Source organism: Nomascus leucogenys, chromosome 3 (assembly GCF_006542625.1).
Source record: "Nomascus leucogenys isolate Asia chromosome 3, Asia_NLE_v1, whole genome shotgun sequence".
In the NCBI taxonomy this organism is placed as follows: domain Eukaryota; kingdom Metazoa; phylum Chordata; class Mammalia; order Primates; family Hylobatidae; genus Nomascus; species Nomascus leucogenys.
The window spans coordinates 14,465,161-14,472,724 of record NC_044383.1 but is presented as its reverse complement, the minus strand read 5'-3'; positions in this window follow the sequence as shown (position 1 = coordinate 14,472,724).

Here is a 7,564-nt window from a genome sequence, read left to right as displayed (position 1 = left end):
GGATCTAATCTGGGCCAGGAGAAAAGGGTAATTATTTGTTGTTGATTAATGCTTACTTAGTAGAAAACAGGCAACCTGAAGATGATAGAAACCACTTTGGGAAATGGTAAGAGGAAGTAATAAGGCTCAGGGTTTTTTCTGACTAATCAAATTACTTTTGTATTACATATGACTGGATCATTAATATGATGTTTTAGGGTTTTTTTCTGACTTGAGTGGAGTAAACATGATTCTCAGAAAGATAATTGTTAGGAGCACAACGGAGGTACTACATTATACATATTTGCAACATAGTATCATACAGCTTTAAAACAAGTAGCATGTTTTACAATTTACAAAGTGTTTTCACATTTCTAGTTTTATTTACAAGTTTGCCTAATGAAGGTATTTGTACCCACCCACCCCCACCCCCTGTGAGCATAATGAATTTCAAAGAGGTTAACTAAGGTTCACAGTAATACATTCCTTCAACAAACCATTATCAAGTGCATTTCATGTACCAGGCACAGTAGGCAGGGTGCAGCGGCTCACGCCTGTAATCCTAACGCTTTGAGAGGCCGAGGTGGTGGATCACCTGAGGTCAGGAGTTCAAGACCTGGCCAACATGGTGAAACCTTGTCTCTACTAAAAAAATAGAAAAGTTAGCCAGGCGTGGTGGCAGGTGCCTGTAGTCCCAGCCACTTGGGAGGCTGAGGCAGGAGAATCGCTTGAACCTGGGAGGCGGAGGTTGCAGTGAGTCGAGATTGCACCACTGCACTCCAGCCTGGCAACAGAGCAAGACTCTGTCTCCAAAAAAAAAAAAAACAAAAAGATACTGGCTTTCCTATACCTAAATACCCCTTTCCTCCTCCCCATCCCACCCACCTTCACCCCACTGTCTGCTGCCAATACTTCAAGCCTCAGCTCAAAGGCTTCCTCTGCAAAGCCTTTCCTGACAGCCGAGGGGTGACTGAACTGCCCCTTTGTTTGTGCTCTTGGCTCATGCAACCATTAACTCCATCATCACCCATTCTTGAGCACTCTGCTACCCCCGCAACCCTCACAAGCAGCTGTATTCCTCCCTTGAGCCACTGACTCCTGGAGGTGGCATCAGTGACCACCTGTGACCTGACCTTCACAGTTGGGTCCTCTGCCTTACCTCAGCCACTCACACACATGGTCATACCCTAGAGTCTAGATCAGAGGTCAGCAAACTTTTTCTCTGAAAGGCCAGATGGTACATATTTTAGATTTTGTGAGCCAAGAGGCAATGTCTTCAACTCTTTGAGCAACTGTGCTTGCTGAAGGGATAACAGTCTTTTTGTGTGTGTGTCTGTATTTATATATATATATATATAATATTTTTTTTTTTTTTTTTTTTTTTTTTTTTGAGACAGAGTCTCGCTCTGTCACCCAGGCTGGAGTGCAGTGGCGCAATCTCGGCTCACTGCCGACCTCTGCCTCCTGGGTTCAAGTGATTCTCCTGCCTCAGCCTCCCGAGCAGGTAGGACTACAGGCATGCACCCCACGCCCAGCCAATTTTTGTATTTTTAGTAGAGATGGGGGTTTCACCATGTTGGTCAGGCTGGCCTTGAACTCCTGACCTCAGGTGATCCACCCGCCTTGGCCTCCCAAAGTGCTGGGATTACAGGCGTGGGCCACCGCCCCCAGCCATATATTTTAAAATGCAAAGATTATTCTTCGCTCAAGGCTAAAAAACAACAGGCAATAGACCAAATTTAGCCCACAGGCCATAGTTTGCAGACCCCCATGCTAGGCCTTGTCAAACAATCTGAGGGCCAGGCGCAGTGGCTCATACCTGTAATCCCAGCACTTCAGGAGGCCAAGGTGGGTGGATCACTTGAGATCAGGAGTTCGAGACCAGCCTGGCCAACATGGTGAAACCCCATCTCCACTAAAAATATAAAAATTAACCAGGCATGGTGGGGTGCACACCTGTAATCCCAGCTACTCCAGAGGCTGAGGCAGGAAAATTGCTTGGACCCGGGAGGCAGAGGTTGCAGTGAGCCAAGATCACACCACTGCACTCCAGCCTGGGCAACAGAGCAAGACTGTCTCAAAAATAAAAATGCAAACAACATGGTGAAACCTCATCTCTACTAAAAATACAAAAATTAGCTGGGCATGGTGGCGCATGCCTGTAATCCCAGCTACTCCGGAGGCTGAGGCAGGAGAATTGCTTGAACCTGGGAAGCAGAGGTTGCAGTGAGCCCAGGTTGCACCACTGCAGTCCAGCCTGGATGGCAGAGCAAGACTCCATCTCAAAAAAATAAAAATAAAATAAAATAATAAAAATCTTAGTTTCTGGCAGGGCAAGGTGGCTCACGCCTGTAATCCCAGCACTTTAGGAGGCCAAGGCGGGTGGATCACATGAGGTCAGGAATTCGAGACCAGCCTGCCCAACATGGCAAAACCTCGTCTCTACTAAAACTAGAAGAAAATTAGCTAGGTATGGTGGCAGACACCTGTAGTCCCAGCTACTCAGGAGGCTGAGGCAGGAGAATCGCTTGAACCCGGGAGGTGGAGGTTGCAGTGAGCACCTCTGCACTCCAGCCTGGGCGACAAGAGCAAAACTCAATCTAAAAAAAAAAAAAAAAAAAAAAAAATTAGTTCCCAAAATCTCAATTTCAAGATTCACTTTTTAGCCACCACCTCCTATTGTTAACTCTATTGTGCTCCAACTCTAATGACCCTTCTGCTTTACCAGTACCTACAATCCCTTTATCAATTCTGCTTCCTTTTCACTGTCCCTCATTTCCCATGGCCTCTATTTCCCCCTTTTCCAACTCAGATTCTATAGTTTTGTTCTTTTCTTCCTCACTTCTCCCTTTATTCTACTCAGCAAACCCCAACCCTGGTCAAATCCAACCCTCCGCCTACCCCTTGCCTGCAGCCTAATGTGGCCGCAGAAGAATGTATAAGCACATTATGCAGACAGGTCTCACCTTAAATTCAAGACCACGGGCCTCAACAAGCACGTTGTTGCTGCCCAGTCATCCTATTAAACTTCTCTCGGCCCTATCCCATTCTCCCAGATGACTATTTCATACTTTTTCCTCTCTCTCCAATCCTCTCATGCTCCTTGCTCTACTTTACTCTCAGCCATGTCCTGCTTTCCCATAGCACTGAAAACAGTGGGGCAGCTAGAAGAGAACTTTGGCACCGTGCCGTCTCTCCCCCAACTCACACCTGCAGCTGTGCTCAGTCGCTCTGCCTTCCCTCCTCCCATTCTGCAGTCTGGGGCTCCTGTCTCAAGCCAACCCCTATACACCAATGCATTTGATTCCATCTCTCACATGCAGGGGTGACCCCTTCATGTCCTTGAAATACTTCCTTCACTTGGCCGCCACTCTCACCCTTTCCTGATGTTCTCCTTATTTTGCTAACTACTCTTTGCTGGTGTCTCCTCATCTCTGTGACAGTGGCTTATGCACATAATCCTAGCACTTTGGGAGGCCGAGGTGGGCAGATCACCTGAAGTCAGGAGTTCGAGACCAGCCTGGCCAACATGGCAAAACCTCGTCTCTACTAAAAATACAAAAATTAGCCGAGCATGGTGGTGTATGCCTGTAATCCTAGCCACTTGGGAGGAGGCAGGAGAATCACTTGAACCCAGGAGGCAGAGGTTGCAGTGAGCCAAGATTATGCCACTGCCCTCCAGCCTGGGCAACAGAGCAAGACTTCATCTCAATAAAGAAATCATCTCAGCCGGGCGCGGTGGCTCACACCTGTAATCCCAGCACTTTGGGAGGCAGAGGCGAGCAGATCATGAGGTCAGGAGTTTGAGACCAGCCTGACCAACATGGAAACCCTGTCTCTACTAAAAATACAAAAATTAGCTGAGCATGGTGGCATGCGCCTGTAATCCCAGCTACTCAGGAGGCTGAGGCAGGAGAATCACTTGAACCTAGGAGGCAGAAGTTGCAGTGAGTCAAGATTGAGCCACTACACTCCAGCCTGGGCAACAGAGCAAGACTACGTCTCAAAAAAAAAAAAAAAAAGAAAGAAAGAAAGAAGTCATCTCTAGGCTTATAAGTTACAAAATTGTATCACCAGCCCTAGACCTCTCTCCTGAAAGCCAGATCTCTCACATTCAGAAGCCTGTTTGGCAAATCTATTAAATGTTCGATGTACTACACACATTCAACCTGCCAAACACCTGGTCTCCTCTACCTCCAATCTTCTCCTGTCATCTTTCCCATGTTAATAATGGCAACCTGGTTCTTCCAGTTGCTGAGATCAAGAAATATTGGAAACATCCTTGAATCCTCTTTTCTTATTACCTCCCCACATCCAATCAACCCATCAACGAATCCTATATCTACCATCTGCATGGCTACCACCTGGTCCAAGTCACCACCATTTCTCAACTGGAGTATTGAATAACCTGCTAACTTGTCTGTGAGTTTCCACCTTTGGAAACCTTCACTTTACTCTCCTAATAGCGAGCAGAGGAATCCTTTTAAAACAAAAGTGAGATTATCAGTCCCCTGATCAAGACCCTCTTGTGGTTCACCAACTCAGTGAAAGCTAACATCCTTACAATGGCCTGCAAAGCCCTACACAGTTCTTCTCCACCACCCCCAGTGTCACCTTTTCAGCCATGATAACCTTCCTCATCTCATTAAAGTCATAATAGGCTGGGCGCGGTGGCTCACGCCTGTAATCCCAGCACTTTGGGAGGCCGAGGCGGGTGGATCACGAGGTCAGGAGATCGAGACCATCCTGGCTAACACAGTGAAACCCCGTCTCTACTAAAAATACAAAAAATTAGCCGGGCGAGGTGGCGGGCGCCTGTAGTCCCAGCTACTCGGGAGGCTGAGGCAGGAGAATGGCGCGAACCCCGGGGGGCGGAGCCTGCAGTGAGCCGAGATCGCGCCACTGCACTCCAGCCTGGGTGACAGTGAGATTCTGGCTCAAAAAAATAAAAATAAAAATAAAAAATAAAGTCATAATAACATCCCTTCCACCCATACTTCCTAGCACCTTCTCTTCTTCTCTTCTTGATTTTCCTTCTCTTCCTTTTTTTTTTTTTTTTTTTTGGAGATAGTCTCACTCTGTTTCCCAGGCTAGAGTGCAATGGCACTACAACCTCCACTTCCTGGGTTCAAGCAATTCTTGTGCTTCAGCCTCCCACGTAGCTGGGGTTACAGGTACCCACCAACACGCCCAGCTAATTTATTTATTTATTTTTTTTTTTTTTGGAGATGGAGTCTTGCTCTGTCACCCAGGCTGGAGTGCAGTAGCATGATCTCGGCTCACTGCAAGCTCTGCCTCCCGGGTTCACGCCATTCTCCTGCCTCAGCCTCTCCGAGTAGCTGGGACTACAGGTGCCCGCCACCATGCCCAGCTAATTTTTTGTATTTTTTTAGTAGAGACAGGGTTTCACTGTGGTCTCGATCTCCTGACCTCGTGATCCACCCACCTTGGCCTCCCAAAGTGCTGGGATTACAAGTGTGAGCCACCGTGCCCGGCCTAACTTTTGTATTTTTAGTAGAGTCGGGGTTTCACCATGTTGGCCAGGTTGGTCTCGAACTCCTGACCTCAGGCGATCCACCCATCTCTGCCTCCCAAAGTGCTGGGATTACAGGCGTGAGTCACTGCTCCCAGCCTTTCCTTCTCTTCTTGATCAGGTTTATCACCATCTGATCCCCATATATTTTATGAATTTATTTCTTTATTGTCCACCCCTTTCGAATAAAATGAGCTTGATGAGAGCAAGGATTTTTTGTTTGTTTGTTTGTTTGTTTGAGACGGAGTCTCGCTCTGTCGCCCAGGCTGGAGTGCAGTGGCGCAATCTCGGCTCACTGCAAGTTCCGCCTCCCGGGTTCACGCCATTCTCCTGCCTCAGCCTCTCGGAGTAGCTGGGACTACAGGCGCCCGCCACCATGCCCGGCTAATTTTTTTGTATTTTTAGTAGAGACGGGGTTTCACCGTGGTCTCGATCTCCTGACCTCGTGATCCGCCCGCCTCGGCCTCCCAAAGTGCTAGGGTTACAAGCGTGAGCCACCGCGCCCGGCCTGAGGGCAAGGATTTTGTGTGTATTTCATTTACTGCTGTATGTCTAGCACCTATAACAGTGCCTGGCACACAGTAAGCACTCAGTAAATTTCTGTTGAATAAACTGATTAAAGGAGGCTTCCTGTATTATGATTGCCTGTCTCCATGCTGGTCTCCTGTATGCCACTGGGAGTCCTTTGAAGGTCGTCACTAGGACAGTTCATTTTTGCATGTAGATCATGCCTGGCACACAGTCAACACCAGAAAGTGGTTGTTCATTTTATGTTTCAGAGCACCTTGATGGTTCCGACGGTGTGATAACAAGGTCTGAAACCTTACAGCCGTGCATTCTTAATCATGAAAGTGTCCGACCAGGGTTGGAAATTTTCAACGGTGGTCCATGAAGTACAGATGTGAGGTGCACTGTGCCTGAGCCAGACGGTTCTCATTGGACCTTTTGGGTTCTGCAAATTCAAAGCAGGAAAATTGGAATGCAGCTTCAGTTAAGTGTATATTTTTTTTTTTTTTTTTTTTTGAGACGGAGTCTCGCTCTGTCCCCCAGGCTGGAGTGCAGTGGCGCAATCTCGGCTCACTGCAACCTCCGCCTCCCGGGTTCACGCCATTCTCCTGCCTCAGCCTCTCTGAGTAGGGACTACAGGCGCCCGCCACCATGCCCGGCTGATTTTTTTGTATTTTTAGTAGAGACGGGGTTTCACCGTGGTCTCGATCTCCTGACCTCGTGATCCGCCCGCCTCGGCCTCCCAAAGTGCTGGGATTACAAGCGTGAGCCACCGCGCCCGGCGGTTAAGTGTATATTTAGTAAAAACATGTCCTGGCAGTATTGGCTACTTATTGGGAGAAATGCATCTTACACTTGGCTGTCTTCAGCCTTTAAGGTTCTGCCAGACTCCAGGAGAAGTCCGAAGGGAAGGAGAGGAGCGTGTTTGTGGGATCAGTGCATATACTCACACATGCCATTACTGACACGCCATGAAGTGCAGCTCCTGCATGGGGATTTAGGAGGTTATGTCCAAAGCCACACAGACCAACCAGGGCCAACAAAGCAGAGTGAGTAATACACTGTGCATAGTGGCTTTGGGTGTGGTTTGAAAACAAGCATCACTGTTAAATATGTTAAATACGATTAGAAGGAAACCTAAAACCACAGGGTGTGGACTTCTGTGTTGGGGGTGTATATATTAGATCATCTTCACATGGACCTTTTCATTGTGTTAGCTTCTCACGGAGCAGCTTAAATGGCACCTCCTCAGAGAGCCTTCTCATGGTCATTTGCTCTAAGTCTGTTTTAGCCGAGCACCGTGGCATAAGCCTGTAATCCCAACAATTTGGGAGGCTGAGACAGGAGGATCACTTGAGCCCAAGAGCTCAAGACCAGCCTGGGGAAAATAGGGAGACCTTCTCTCTACAAAAAATAAAAAATTAGCTAGTTGTGGTGGTGCACCTGTGGTCCCAGCTACTCAGGAGGCTGAAGTAGGAGGATCACTTGAGCCTGGGAGGTTGAGGCTGCAGTGAGCCACGATCACACCACTGTACTCCAGCCTGG